The 14,505-nt window shown below is 41.9% G+C and overlaps 1 protein-coding gene and 1 long non-coding RNA gene across 9 annotated transcripts in view; one reads left to right on the forward strand and one right to left on the reverse strand.

Annotated features, from left to right (window-relative positions):
• LOC134739148 (uncharacterized) overlaps window positions 1-14,505 on the reverse strand; it is a 233,160-nt gene that overhangs the window by 214,887 nt on the left and 3,768 nt on the right. The window lies entirely within an intron of this gene.
• The window catches only part of COL8A1 (collagen type VIII alpha 1 chain), a 155,472-nt gene continuing 154,993 nt past the window's right edge, over window positions 14,027-14,505 (forward strand). For 2 of the 8 annotated variants that reach the window (XM_063661502.1, XM_063661501.1), the window contains exon 1: window positions 14,293-14,472. The gene's annotated coding sequence lies outside the window, so the exon portion shown is untranslated. Of the gene's footprint in view, window positions 14,473-14,505 lie in introns of all 8 variants that reach the window. The other 6 variants (XM_063661506.1, XM_063661505.1, XM_054482982.2 and 3 more) reach the window with 5 other exon arrangements.

Here is a 14,505-nt window from a genome sequence, read left to right on the forward strand (position 1 = left end):
CCCTTCCTTCCTCTTGAGGAAAGGAGAGGGAAGAGTGGGGAGGACTTTGTCTTGCCTCTTGGTTACTAGCTCAGCCACGGCAGGATAGGGCACCAATCAGATTCATGAGGCCCTAGCTCCAGACAACATTTCTAGACACATCCCAAGACAGAAAGGAACCTGCTGCCTTGAAGGGAAGGACCCAATCCTGGCAGGATTCATCACCTGCCAACGGAAGTGCCCTTTGGCCCTGAATAATCAGCAGTGAAACTCAGGTACTATGTCAGGGCTTTGGGTAAGACTCTGAGACTTGCTAGTTTCAGGTAAGACTCTGAGACTTGTTAATTTCAGGTAAGACTCTGAGACTTGCTAGTTTCAGGTAAGACTCTGAGACTTGCTAGTTTCAGGTAAGACTCAGCACATTCTCAGCTACGGTGGCTGTAGGGTGAGGCTCCTTCCACTTAAGAAAAGCAGAGGGAAAAGTAAAGGGGACTTTGTCTTGCATCTTAGGTACCAGCTCTGCCACAGTGGGGTAAAGTGTCAAGAAGGTTCTTGGGGTCCCTGATTCCAGGACTTGGCTTTTGGACAGTATTTCTGGACCTTCTCTGGGCCAGAGAGGAGCCTACTGCCCTGGAGGGTGAGTCCCAGGGCAGGCAGCATTCACCACAAGCTGACTGAAGAGCCCTTGGGGCTCAAGGAAACATCAGCAGTAGTCTGGCGGTACTCCCTGTGGGCCTGTGATGGCAGTGGCCACAGGGTGAGGCTCCTCTGCATTTAGAAAGGGGAGGGAAGAGTGGGAAGGACTGTATTTTGTGGTTCGATGTCAACTCAGCTGCAGTACAATAGAACACTAGGTAGACTTCTGGGAGTCCCTGGCTCCCAGACAGCACCTCTAGACTTACCTGGGGCCTGGAGGACCTCGCCACCCTGAAGTGAAGGACAAAGGCATGGCTGGCTTTGCCACTTGCTGATTGTAGAGCCCCAGAGCCTTGAGAAAACATAGGCAGTAGCTAGGAAGTGGTTACAGCAGGCCTTAGGCAAGCCCAGCACTGTGCTGTCTTATGGTTTGACCCAGGGCAGTCATAGTGGTGGTGGCCACAGGGATACTTGTGTCACTCCACCACCCAGCACTAGGTGGCTCAGAACAGACAGACTCTGTTTGTTTGGGAGAAAGTAGGGGGAGAGAACAAAAGATTCTTCCTGGTGATTAAGAGAATCCTTCCGGATCATGTCCAAGACCATCAGGGTAAGTACATTTATGAGTCTGAAAGAACCAGTGTCACTGAACATGGGGAGCCCACTAAAGCAGATACAGCTTAGATCACAACATCCAAGTTCCTCTGAATATCTGGAAAGCCTTCCCAAGAAGGACAGGTACAAACAAATCCAGACTGACAAGACTACAATAAACACCCAAGTCTTCAATGCCCAGACACAGATGAACCATCTACAAGTATCAGGGCCATTCAGGGAAACATGACTTCATCAAATGAACTAAGTAAGGCACAGGGATCACTCCTGGAGAAACAGAGATAATATGACCTTTCAAACAGAGAATTCAAAATAGCTGTTTTGAGGAAACTCAAAGAAATTCAAGATAACACAGAGAAGGAATTCGGAATTCTGTCAGACAAACTTAACAAAGAGACTGAAATAAACGACGAGTTAATGGGTGCAGCACACCAGCATGGCACATGTATACATATGTAACTAACCTGCATATTGTGCACATGTACCCTAAAACTTAAAGTATAATAACAATAAAATAAAAAATAAAAAAAAGAATTATGAAAGAATCTTTTTGAAAGTGCCTGCCTTAGACTTCTGCAGTGGAGGTATGCTGCCTCTGGATTCATTGACTCAGTAAGATGTAGTGAAAACTGAAAACTATAATAAATCTCAACTCCTATGAGCAACACCCGATTAAATTTCTTTCTGGCTTTTGCACAATGGTGGCAATGGCTATAATCCAGAACATAAACAAAAACTCATATGGAAGCAACAAACACATTTTTTAAATCATATGTTATTCCCCAGCCCAAAGAATTCTTTGTCTAGGACTTTTGTCTGTGACTTATATTTATATTACTGAATAACTCCACCCAGTGAACATGAAGAACAGATGAGTACAAAAAGGCAACATTTACATAGTCTAATGACTCCCATATATGGACAATAGATATGCACGCCAAGAAGTCTGGCAATTCTTTTTTTTTTTTTTTAATTGACTTAATGAGATGGTGACAAGTGAAGTGCGTGTATGGTCAGTCCCATGATAACTCAGACATTTACATTTACATTCCGATCTCTTGAAAATCAAGCCACTCATTCTCTATTGCCAATATGCTTTAAACCAACATGTCAATAATGGGCAAACTGCCACAAGTCAAATTTGCTAAAAACAGAACCATGGCATAAATAGAAACCAGAGCTTTAACCACTACTAATGCAATGTGAAAGTTAATAAGAACGACACAAGTCTTAAACCTCTTGCTTCTTGAAGCTTACTCTAGGGACTTGACAAACAGTGATAAACAAGAACCAGAAAAAATCCATTCAGACTGTCACTTGAAATATGGGTTCTTCTACATCTCCACGTTGATTATCCTGCTAATGTAGATTGTCTCTGGTTAAACTTACAACATGTGCTGGCTCTCTCTGCTGCCCAACACATCCTGTTTACTGTGTATCTGTGTATGAGTGTGGGGCTTACCTAGTTTCTCCAGATGGGAGATGAAACCAGATTTGAAATCCCCATTGCGTCTTCCTACTTCTTTGCCAACTCCTTAAAAGTTTTGCATAATTCAGATTTTTATAAAGACTAGTCAAGAAGAACTGATTCTATACTATTAAAAAGTTAACAAGAATTTGCCAGTATACAATACATAGGACACACAACCATGAGGGTGTATATGTGAAGTTTATTACCAATCTACTTCTCCTTTAATAAAGACAGCTTGAGTCATACTCTACACATTCTTGGTTTTCTTCTTTTCCTGTCTCCAACCACTGTCATTTTTAATCCAGAACCTGGCACCATGAGGTTTTATCTCTTCACCCTTGATGCTCTCGCTGTCTCAACATTACACCCCAATTTCCATCCTGCCTGCCTCCATCAGACTTAGTACCTCTGTCATTGTTTTCATCACTCATATTTTCCACACGTATTTATTGAACACAATTTTGTGTTCCAAGCACCACGGTAGGCACTGAAGATGTAATGGAGAAGGCACTGATATTTGACTCTCAGCTCTTCCTAACAGATCAAGTCTCAGTCTGGTTTCTCCAGCTATGTCTCCTGAGTCTTGAATAGTTCAGTGCTCCAAGATGACCCCATGGCCCACTAGCTGGCATTAATCATTAGGTAAGCATCTCAGCCAAATTGACACTGATCCTCCAGCAGGGGGAAAGAGGATATCTGTACAATGTCAGAGCCTCTGTCTTAGAGCGGCACTTCAGCATCCCACCACACTGTCCTGTCTCTTCCTGGTGTCAGGGCAGATGCTACAACACCCTTGAAGCCTTTCAGCCTGCAATTGCTTAAAGGTCAGTGATCACAGTTGAAGATTTCTATATATCTTATTTACTTTTTTTCACTTTGGTTATTTTTATTTCTGCACCTAACGACTTTGTATAAATCTGTGTCATTCAAGGACATCAGGAAATGAATCTGTTTGGTACCACTCACTCCTTTCCCATATAAAAAGTGGGGGCAGAGGAAAGTTTTCAAACCATTCAAAATGAGTTGCCTATATGCAGAATTTCTAATAAATCTGTACCAAATTCTCTGCTATAAATGAGATGTTTTGGCTGGTTTTCAATAAGGACTCTTTTTCTCCTAATTCCATTATGATCTAACATTGAATTAATCTGTTTTACACAGGCAAATAAATGCATTTGGCATGTTAATGCTTAGTCTGAAGCATATTTCTGTCCATATGGGACAGTATCAGAAATCATGCAGAAATCACTACACACATTAGAAACACTTCCTCTGGACAGAGTGCTGAAACAGAGAAAAATGTTTACAAAATAAAAAACAGAGAAAAACTCTATATAAGAATTACTCAGTCATGGATCTGTGTTCTCTTTACACAGATCACTGAAACTCATTAAATTTTTTGACATACTAAGGCACGACTATTGATATAGTGTGTCTCATTTCTCATCTACCAAGTTTTAAAATACTACTTGCCCTATACTAATTATAGCCAATGAAAATGGAATGAGACAATACATATGGAATTTCTTTGAAAAGCCTCAAGGCCTTCCTGTATTTAAGAGAGAGTGGTGATGTTGGTATTGGTGGTAGCACTAGTGGTGGAAGTGTAGCCTTTTTTTTTTCTTTTTTTTTTTTTTTGAGACAGAGTCTCACTTTGTCACCAAGCTGGAGTGCAATGGCACGATCTCGGCTCACTGCAACCCCTGCCTCCCAGGTTCAAGCGATTCACCTGCCTCAGCCTCCTGAGTAGCTGGGACTACAGGCGCCCGCCACCATACTCAGCTAATTTTTTGTATTTTTAGTAGAGACGGGGTTTCACCACGTTACCCAGGATGGTCTTGATCTTCTGACCTCGTGATCCACCCTCCTTGGCCTCCCAGTGTAGCCATTATTTTTACAGTCTCCCTAATTTAGGGCCCACAGAGCATTAGTTCTGTGAGAAGCCCTTTGGAGGGCAGGCAGAGTGTGGGGTTGGTTTTGCAGTCAAATAACCTCAGAAAACCCTATATATGACATTTAACTTTTGAAATTTGAAAAGGACGTTAGCCATTCAAGGATTAGAATGGCCTTACAATAAAGAACTATGTTTAATTTTAATAATGCAGAATTTCTAAGACATAAATGGATTTGAAATATTTTTTGCTATGTAACATCTGTTAATATTCCAAGGCATTAGAGTTCCACAGAGAATCATTATTATTTAGAAGGAACATAGCATTAAATGTTCAACTGAATAAAATACTTATCATAACAGGCCAACTCCTTCCCTTCATGAAACCCCAAATTCTTGCCTATACTAGCAGCATGCAAGGTGGGATTCTTAATTTATGAGAAAACCACTGATACTGGCATCCTCTTCAAAAATTAAAACCCAAGTTTGGGACCTAAAAACAATATCCCAAATGCCTATCATTTACATGTGCCTATAGTATTTTTGTCACAAAGAGAAAAAATCAAAGGAAAATATATTCATGGATTTTAAAGACGTATATAGCCCTCGTCTCAAAATGAAAATAAATCAATACATGTTTATTAGCAGGTTAGCCCTATACTAGTGCTTTGCGTAACACAGCATTTCCTGCTTTCAAGGAGCCCACAGTCTTTTGGACCCCTCTATTTGAGAAATATATGTTCTAGAAGGTAGAAGGAAGGTCAAGATAACAAAAATTAAAATAATAGTTGATAGGCATTTGTTCAGATATAAACATAAGTTACCTTGATAAATGTCACCAGCTGTGAGAAACCCTCCTGGCCCAGCTACAGAGAGAGTGGGGAATGAAGGAGCCCATCTGATCCTGAACAGGTGTGCTTCCTTTGCCATGTGGCCAGATGAGATCCCAATACCCTCCTAAAACTCTATGATAAGTCAGGCTTGGTGGCACATGCCTGCAATCCCGACACTTTGGGAGGCCGAGTTGGGAGGATTGCTTGACCCCAAGAGTTCGAGACCAGCCTGGGCAACATAGTGAAACTCCATCTCTACTAAAAATACAAAAAAATAAAAAATAGCTGGGTGTGGTGGCACTTGCCTGTGGTCCCAGCAACTTGGGAGGCTGAGATGTGAGGATTTCCTGAGCCTAGGAGGTGGAGGTCACAGTGAGATGAGATTTCACCACTGCACTATAGCCTGGGTGACATAGTGAGAACCTGTCTAAAAAAAAAAGAAAAAAACTCTATACCCTATGATAATAAATACAGCACAGAAAGTCTAATAAAGACATATAAATGAAGTGTTCCAGAAAGAATGCAACATGCAGGAAGGATAAATTGAAAATGTAAGAGAATAAGGAAATTAGAAAACAGAAGAAATGAGACTAAGAAAAATAAAATGAAACCAAGACAGAATGACACAAATTCTTTCTGTAAAATCCAAGAAGGCCAAAACTATGAGTTACAACTTACAGAGCTTCATGGGATCTGACCACTTTTTTTGCACAAGAATTTAAGTCTCATTTCTTAACAGGTCATTTCTCTTCCCACTCCCTTACCTAGTGATCTAAAATTCATTTAGTCATGTGCAATAGCTGTGATGTTCTGGCAAAGAGACTTACCTATTTCCTTATGCATAAAATGAAACTCCAAGAGTTTGACTTTCCTTCTAGGAAAACAAACCAGCTGCCAGAAATGAAGAGATCTGGTATTGGCACGCTCAATGTGCTCACAAAACCATATGGTGGTTCTAAGCAGAAATGACAAGGGCCAACCATTATATGTCCACATTTAGGGAATAAATTCATAAATAATATAGAAGCCAAGGCATATAGGGCTCTAAATTTTCCCCCTCAATGTCACAGAGACTCTCTAAGGATATCTTAGAAGATTATTTGTCTTCAAGGGAAATAAATGGGAACTAGGCACCATGAGGGTGTCAAACCATCACAGAGGGTCCAAAAATAAGTGCTCCAGTTCTCAAGTGCATTCAGCATTAGGTGCAACTTTTGCTCAGTCAGTCAGGCAAAACTCTTAGTGTGCAGTGGTATTTACAAAAGAGTATATTCTGGCCCTTTATATTTCAAAGCAATGTTGAAACACATCTGTTCAAATAACCCTCCCACCTCGACTGACTCACCTGGCAGGAAGAGTTAGTTTCCTGGCCAACATGCAGCCAGACCCTCCTGATATTCAACCAAAATATATAAAGCATATCATTGTCTTTTCATCCCAAAAAGCACAGAGATGAACCAAGCTTTTCTTTTCTGTGTGTTACTTAAAGATATTCTCTGTCTCACACCTGGCATTCTCAGTAACCACCTCAAAGCTCCCTCCAATGAGCAGGCTCCATTAGATCTCCTATAGAGCCCCATACTTATCTTGCCCATAGAATTTACCTCAGTGAAGGGAAATTATCTATTTGTCTTCCTCTCTCCTCTACCAGACTGTTTAAAATCCTCAAAAATGGGAAGCAAGCCGTATTGATCTTCAGAACTCATTTCTATGACCCTGCAAGAAATGTACCAGGAAACTCTAAATGTTTGTTTTTGTTTTGTTTTGAGCCAAATGGGGTAAAGGGGGCTGGGAATAGGGAAAGATAAGAGAGTATTTAATTATTTTTTAATCTCTACAATCCGCAGATATATATTGACCACCTTACTCTATGCTAGGCTTAGTGTCAGGAAAAAGGGTTGGGCTCTCAAGGAAAGAGCAGTAAAACTGCAAAGAAAAGAGGTTAGCATATGTATAAGACAAGGTAGACTATAAAAGATTGCACAAGAGAAGTACCAATTTTCCTGGGCAGTTCAGAAAACTAAGCAGAAAGCATTTCCTGAAGGTGGCATGGAAGTAATAAAGGATTTGAGCATGTGTCCATAGGTGGACACAGCAGCAGGAGCTCCATTAGCCACCATGCAGGAGCTGAGAAGTTAACAAACAAACATTTTGAAAAGCAGATTGTTTCCCCTGACTGAAGCATAAAGTATGTAAATCAGACTGGAAATAAAGACTGAGTCTGAACCTTGGAAAGGGGCTTTGATGCCAAACACAAATTTAGGGTTTTTTGTAAATGGTGTGATGCCATCAACAGTGTCTGAACAACGGTATCACATAATTCTTGCCAGGTTTACGGTGATTACTCTGGAGGCAACATGGGAAGTGATCTAGGAATAGGACATGCCAGTCCCAGGCCAGCACACCTGTTAGATCTCTCATCTCAGATCTTCATTTTTGCCTTTCAAATCAGAGTTTTCAAATCATGAAAAATCTCAGGCTGTATAAGATATGATAACTCTGAGCAGAAAATACTGGATTTACTAAAATCGAACATGAGGTAAATAATAAGAACATAAGAGACTAAACCATAAGTAGAAGGAACAGAAGATAGAAGATAAAGCAGAGATAATTATTCATCAGGGAAGTCTAGGATCAAGACAATTGCCGTATGGTAGCTAGTGTCCAAGATAGCACATAGTGGGAGTGAATTCTATTTCTACTGCCCTGGAAGGCTTTTTAGTTTTCTCTCCTTGAGTGGGAAAAAAAATACCTGGGCTACATTGCTCTCCCTCCATTGCCCTGCCCCCATGAGAGAATCTCAACAATTAAATTTCTTAAGGAATAAAAAAAGGTTGAAGTGGCTTTAGTTGACATTGGTAATAGGGAGAGCGAAAGCTGGAAAAAAGGTTCAGAGACCGTAATAAAAGTCTAATAGTTTGGAAAACTAGAAAGAGCTACAATAATTTAGTCTATAGCAAAAATGGTGATCAAATTTTTCCTAATTAAATAAAGGGGTACAGCACTGGGGAGAAGGAACTGTTTACAGTAAGAATAGAGAGTTTCTTAGGAAATCAAGCTAATGTATTCAGACATCAAGTAAATCTGGCACAATAGGGAAAATTTTCAGAAACCAGAGATTTGTGTGGTGTGGTTACATTTCCATCAATCAAAAGGACAATCCTACTTGCTTCAGAAAAAAAGAGTTAAAAGGCTAATAGCTGGGTCTGGGAGAGGCTTACCAAGCCCTGAAACTTAGAGAGGCAATGGTTGCAGTCAAGATCTACTTAAGGAACAATGGTAAGCCCCACCTTTTGGGATTCTGTACCTAGGATACAGATAAGGTTTAATATTAAGGGGTACTCTCCTTGTAGCAAACACTGGAGTAATGAATTAGGAGCTCATCCATGCTGTGATGGTTAATACTAGGCATCAACTTGCTGAATTGAGGGATGCCTAGATGGCTGATGAAGCATTGTTTCTGGGTGGGCCTGTGAGGGTGTTGCCAGAGGAGATGGACATTTGAATCAGTGGACTAGGAGAGGAAGACCCACCCTCAGTGCAGGTGGGCACCATCCAATCAGCTGCCAGGGCAGCTAGAACAAAGCAGGTGGAAGAATGGGGATAAGTAGCTTGCTTTCTAAGTCAGATTTCTCTTTCTCTCTTCCTGTGTGGTGCTGGAAACTCAGCTTCTCCTCCTTCTGTCCTTGGACATCAAACTCCAGGTTCTTCAGCCTTTGGACTGTGGGATTTGCACCAGCAGCCCCCTAGGGGCTCTTGGGCCTTCGGCCTCAGACTGAGTGAGGGCTGCACTGTCAGCTTCCCTGGTTTTGAGGCTTTCAGACTTCGACTGAGCCATTACCTGCTTCTCTCTTTCCCCAGCTTGCAGAGGACTTCGCCTTGTAATCATGTGATTCAATTATCCCTGACAAACTCATATATATCCTACCGGTATGTGTGTGTGTGTGTGTGTGTATGTGTGTGTGTGTGTTGTGTGTGTGTGTGTGTGTGTATCTCCTACTGGTTCTGTTCCTCTGGAGAACCCTAATACACATACCTAAATTGAGCGTGTGTATCATTGTATGTTGAGTTGACTTCATGGGGATGTTGAGTGAGTGGAGTGCCCACCAACTGGCACACAGCAGGCATCTGGAAGGTGGAAAGAACTTTAGAGAGGGCCTGGTTAAGCCTCCTTATTTTACAAATGCAGACACATTTACAAATGCAAACACTGAGTCCAAAAAGGATAAAACACCTGCCCCAAGTTTTCACCTGGGTAGTTGGTGGCAGAACTGGGACTAAACTCCAGATTTCCTGACTCTCCATGCACTGCTCTTTACAAAGCCAGCAGGAGCTGTGAGGCAGTCATCTGTGGGGTCACCCGCATCAGTCAGCTCTATCCTATGGGCCAACAGGAAAACAGTGACTCACAAAATCCAACGGTCCTTTGGAATGCGTAAGAGGTGTGCCTTTCTTCTGTGCTACAAAGCGTTTTCCATTTTTGTAAATAAAACTCCATTTTAAATGCCCTAGGAGAGTTGGCAATTTTAAGTACCTTACGGACTGCGATCATATTTGGTCATGCTTAGCACGGGCTAAGACTGACTGACTGATGAATCATTTGATGGATGGAGAGCAAATTTCTGTACACCGTATTTCAAATTGTCAGATTTACTTCAAGTGAGCACACCTGTCTGTGACTTTTGCTTAGGCCAAAGCCACATTCATTTGCATTTTAAAGCTCTAAGGAGTGAAAGGAAGAATCAGCGCTTGAAATCTGGCATGGGCAGCACAAACAAATAGTTAAAAATTAACTATTTGAGAACATAGATGTGAATGTGCAGTTTTTAAAGCCACATCACATTGTTTTCCAATCCAGAAATCCTTGACAACTCAAGGATCTCATGGATCAGGTACATTATTTAGGGATAATGTAAAGCTACAGCAGGTGAGGAAGAGACTGGGCTCCTCAGACACACAGAGAAGACCTCACTCTTTATGTGAATCCCATATGTCATCCTGGCCACACCGTGAGAGGGTCCTGCCTACCTACCCCCTTCCTACAACCATACAGGGCACTCCTGTATGCAGGAAAAAGGGAAAAGTGGGCTAGAACCACTACTGTTTCTGCCGCCTTGCTCAGGCCTCCAAGTCTGCAGGATGCAGACACTCTGTTTTCTCTATTCCTAAGTATGCTAACAGTCTGAGATGTACAGGCAAGCATTTATCTGCAAAACCACAATAAAGACCCTATATTCAAAGAAAAATGAAATCTTGAAAATATGCCACTTTCACCATGCCATTCCATTGCTCAAAAGTCTTCATTGATTCTGCATTGCCTACAGAATATAGTTTATAGTTCAGACTACTGAGGAGACCTCATGCCTCCTCAACCCTCCTCTCCATTTCTCAGCCTCATTGTTCTACTACATGGACCTTTCTATTTAGTCATGCTGGCCAATTCACCACCTTCTGATTATTGCTGTGATTTCCCTGGTTGCACACATACCCTCCCTTGCCTGGAATGTACTACTGTCCATCACTCGTCTATTCAAATGCTACTTTCCATGGCTCAGCTCAAATGCCACATCCTCCCTGAAGTCTCTTTACTAAAATTCAACTATCAGGATTTCACGCTTTTCTTCCTCTGTGAGAACAGATGTCATATTTTCCTGCTTTGAATACCTCACATTGTCTGATATCCATTCTTAATAAATATTTGTTAACTGATTAATTCTAAATAAACTCCAAAAAAGGGTTACATTTGCAAAGCTCTCAAAAGTAAGGTAATGATCTGTAGCTGTTATAGCCACACAATGGAAACTTCAGAGCATCTAGTATGTTGTCATTGGATTCCTTTCCTTCCACAGAAGACCAAACTAGGTCATTTCAAACCTCAGTCACCTTCAGAGAGATTCTAGGAAGGGCACACTAAGAGTCAGCAAAGAGATGACATTCCTGGATTCCTGACTTGTTGTCCAGATCTGCTACTGAATCAGATTCAGGCAAGTGTGAATGGGAGAAATGAACTAATTATTAGTGCCATCCAAACAAAATGAAAGCAGTGGTTTCATTATGTTGGCTGGACATTCAGGTTTGAAAGGGAGAAAGAATTAAAAATAAGAAGAGAAATTCGGCCTACAGCCATCAATTGTCTTTTCTTCAAATGCGCTTTTCTTGCCTTTCTGGTTTTTTGTTGTTTTTTTTTTTTTTTTTTTTTCACACGTATGTGATGGAACTGGAATGTTTGAGAAGAATTAACTTGGGATAGAAAAGATGATTTGTTGTAATCTGGTAAGGGTATTTACTAACATACTTTATCACCCAGATTCTCCTCTAAAAGTTCCATTTTGTTTCCCCAGAACACATTTCTTTGCTAAATTAAAAAGTTCCAAACGTGGTATTGTGCTTGTAAAATCACATCTGATTTCAGCGTTATGTCCAAGAATAGATAATGCAGTCCTATTTCTAGGTCTAGTTACAAGTGTTATTCGTTTGACAGACTTCACTCAGTAGATTTGGCCACATCCTCAAAAGACATACTATTTGGGAAGAGGAAAACTGAGTTATGGAGGGTAAGAAGAGAGTAAAACCAAATAGCAAATGGGCAGAATGTTGACGTGAAAGTTTTAGTTTTCTAAGCATTCCTTAAACTAACAAATGCTGACCATTCTCTATTGTCAGTCCTCAATATTGCTGTTTATTCAATTAGCGAGACTATACATATTTATTGAGCACTTATTTTTTACTAGCTCGTAAGCCACTAGTTATAACTTTGTGCAGCCAAAAAATTATTGAATATAATTTGAATAGGGAACATAGAGATAAAAAATTACAAAAAGGCAAATAATCAATAATGCAAAACATCATGAGTAAATTTGAAAACTCTAATGTCAAATTTGTGTTTACGATAAAAATTTTAAATTTTTTATTTCGTATATGATTGTTCTTGCCTCATATCCCAGGCACATGGGAGTTTATTTCGTTGACTCCCAGACGTAACCAATTGAGAATGAGCTTAGTTACAAAGGAAGCAATTGAGGCTTTGAGCTCTTGAAGCTAACAGATGGAAACACGTATGTAAAAACCTAAGTGCAGTGTAAACTCGGCACATATGGACGTAGGTATTATTATTATCCAAATGGCACTATTGGGTATTTTCTTAATAGATTCTTTTAAAATGCTTTTTTATAGTTGTGGACTTTTTTAGACGAATAGTTCTTAAGAAGAGGAGGAGATTTTGTCCCTCAGCGACATTTGGCTAAATCTAGAGACATTTTTTATTTTCACAGCTGGGTGGGGAGTGCGGAGTGGGTACTGCTACTGGCATCTGGTGGGTAGAGGCTACGGATACTGCTTAACATTCTACAACGCACAGGAGAGGTCCCTACAACAGAGAAATATCCTCCCGAAAGTTTCAGTAGTGCTAAGTTTGAGTAATTCTGCTCTTCACCATCATGTTTCCTTCTCTTGGAGCCTGCTACCAGCCAATGACATCAGGATCTAACCTGAGACCAACCTAGGTGTTCTATACGGCAGCCTGGTGTACTGAAGAGTGCCTAAGGTTTGCAAGCCCGCTGGCTGTGGCTCCCCCTCTCGCTAGCTTGAGCTAGTTATTTAAACCCTTAGAGATGCCTTTCTTTAAATTAAAAAAAATAAATAAATCTGCACAATATGAATCATACCTACCTCATAAGGTTGCAGTGAACACCGAATCAAGTACATATATACATATTCAGGATAAGTTCGTTCCTTTATTATTTCTAGCCTACCCATCCCTCCCCCCTCCCATTCCCACCTTTTCCCCCCTCCCGGTACTGTATCTCCCACCCCAAGTCTCAGGTTCTCTTTTAAAATGCTTTAATTCCTTTGGTGGCAAAAATCAGGCTTGGGCTAGGAAGTGAGTCACCACTCAGCAGCGAAAGGAGCTTGTTTTTCTTTCTCTGAATGCATTTCTTAGTAATTTCAGACTGATCCTTTAGCCACTTGTTGGTTGAATCCTCTCTTAATATTTAAGACACACTGAGAAAGAACTGTGGCACCAAGACGTTTTCCGATTGTTAGGAATGAGAGTGTTTTAAATACCGAAAATAACCAGAGGGCAGAGAGCTCTGAAATCCTATGTTACATAAGCAGATACTGGAATACCCAGGCTGGTTCTGAGGTTCCTCTCTCCACAAGCAAGTCCACGCGGAACCTCCCCGTTGCTGGATTTACTTTAATGCTGCCGAAGTCTCAAAAGGGGCCTCTGGATGCTCAGAGGACAGGGAGCGCAGGAACTTTCTTGTCAAATAAGCCTTGCCTGGAGGGAAAGGGATGGGGCGGTTTTCACCTGCGGGCGGTGGGACGGGGCTGAGGGCTGGGGGCTGCCTGGCTCCAGGCTATGTCAGTGCCTCCAGCTCCAGGTCCGGGTCCACCCTGCACTTTGGCTCTGCCGCCCGGACGCCCAGCTTCCCCTCCCTTGCCTCTCTTAGAAACCCTTCAGTTCTCCCGGACCTCTATGTAGCTTTTCAAATTCCCAAATTCACAGAAAACACCTTCAAAAGTCACAATCACCCACAACTCCCCCTGCCAAAAAATGTCATGCAAAAACGGAAAATACTCCAATTCCCCTTTCCTCCCAGACTCACTCACTCTCTCTCTCTGTCTGTCTGTCTCTCTCTCTCTCTCTCTCTGTCTCCGCTATTCATTTTCTCCCCCCCACCTTTCCCCATCTGTGGTCTAGATCCCTTTCTCTATTTCTCGTTCCCTCTCTTTTTTCCCTTCTCCCTCTCTCTCCCTTTTCCACTCCTTCCTCCGTCGTGACCGCGCCCCCCCTCCCCCCGCCCAGTCGTCTCTCCTCCGCCTTGCGGGCTCCCGTCTCTGCCCGCCCCTCCCCAGAGAAGAGTGTCCAGCTCCTCCAGAGGCTGCCCGCCCGCCGCTCCTTCCCTGCCCACCTACTATGAGGAGCAGCTCCTCCCACCTGCCCATAAAAGCCAAGTGCATGTTACCAGCAGCAGATCACAGCCCTTCCCCGATCCTCTCCGTGGGAGCCCGCGAGCCTCTCTCCCTGATCTTACGTGCTCAAGGTAAGATAGCACTTCTGCAGGCAGCTCACCTAC

This window comes from Pongo pygmaeus, chromosome 2, assembly GCF_028885625.2.
Source record: "Pongo pygmaeus isolate AG05252 chromosome 2, NHGRI_mPonPyg2-v2.0_pri, whole genome shotgun sequence".
Classification (NCBI taxonomy): Eukaryota; Metazoa; Chordata; class Mammalia; order Primates; family Hominidae; genus Pongo; species Pongo pygmaeus.